The sequence below is a fragment of the Nanorana parkeri genome, unplaced genomic scaffold, assembly GCF_000935625.1.
Source record: "Nanorana parkeri isolate BGI_ZX_2015 unplaced genomic scaffold, ASM93562v1 scaffold1966, whole genome shotgun sequence".
Lineage (NCBI taxonomy): Eukaryota > Metazoa > Chordata > Amphibia > Anura > Dicroglossidae > Nanorana > Nanorana parkeri.
In genome coordinates, this window is record NW_017308234.1 from 154074 (window position 1) to 155337 (window position 1264).

The 1264-nt window shown below is 45.7% G+C and overlaps 1 protein-coding gene across 1 annotated transcript in view; it reads right to left on the reverse strand.

Annotated features, from left to right (window-relative positions):
• The window catches only part of DOCK3 (dedicator of cytokinesis 3), a 99500-nt gene that overhangs the window by 39105 nt on the left and 59131 nt on the right, over nucleotides 1-1264 (reverse strand). The gene's annotated exons all lie outside the window — the stretch shown is intronic.

Consider the following 1264-nt stretch of genomic DNA (forward strand, 5'->3'; position numbering starts at 1 on the left):
TAGTTAACAATCCGGGCTGGACAGTTGAAGCGCCTCACCTTCAGCTCCTCCTTGCTCTGGAAGTTGTGCAGTAGGTGCTGGTAATGAGTATCTGACATCAGTCGCAGAAGAGACAGCAGGCAGGAGACGTACTCCCCCTACAGGACACAGAGAGGAACAACAATCACTGCGCATCCCCCATGAGTCCGAATTGAGTCCCGCACATGAGATGACGTCATTTATTCTACAGAACTTCATCAAATATATACAAAGACAAACATGAGAATTTCAGAGTTTTCCGAGTTTCTACATCATAAAGATGACAGAAGTTTATTCGTGTCAAGAAATATTGCAGGTGAATTAAAGTGTCTTCACATGAAAGGACTCAATTTATATCCCCAAACTGGCCGGAAGAGATCAGAGTATTCCGGGGATAGAGAACCAGTGTTTATAATGGTGGTTTTACCCCGAGAGATCCTCCTCTGTGTCGCCTATAACTGGCTCTGGCACTCATTTGTTACATTGTTGCAGTTTATTTCCAGGGAACTCCGGTGATTTATGGTGCAGATCAGATGTAAATATTATTTCTGACTTTAATAAATCAAATTACACCATAAAAACCAATCAACTATCTCCTTCCATCCTCTACTAGTACAAGCCGATGTCTGCCCTGAGTTACTTACACATTGGTGCCCTTTACCCGTTATTAATGTCCATCCAAAAAAATGATATTCCTGGGTGGCCAATGTGAGACCGAATCACTGAGTCATTTCCTATATCTCTTGTGTACTCCAAATAACAGATTTTCTCCCAGTAGTTTGTGTCTCTGCCCCTCCCACAATGATGAGATTTCCCCCCAGTAGTTTGTGTCTCTGCCCCTCCCACAATGGTGAGATTTTCTCCCAGTAGTTTGTGTCTCTGCCCCTCCCACAATGGTGAGATTTCCCTCCAGTAGTTTGTGTCTCTGCCCATCCCACAATGGTCTCTGCCCCTCCCACAATGGTGAGAACTTTTCCCAGTAGTTTGTGTCTCTGCTCCTCCCACAATGGTGAGATTTCCCCCCAGTAGTTTGTGTCTCTGCCCCTCCCACAATGGTGAGATTTCCTCCAGTAGTTTGTGTCTCTGCCCCTCCCACAATGGTGAGATTTCCTCCAGTAGTTTGTGTCTCTGCCCCTCCCACAATGGTGAGATTTCCTCCAGTAGTTTGTGTCTCTGCCCCTCCCACAATGGTGAGATTTCCTCCAGTAGTTTGTGTCTCTGCCCCTCCCACAATGGTGAGATTTCC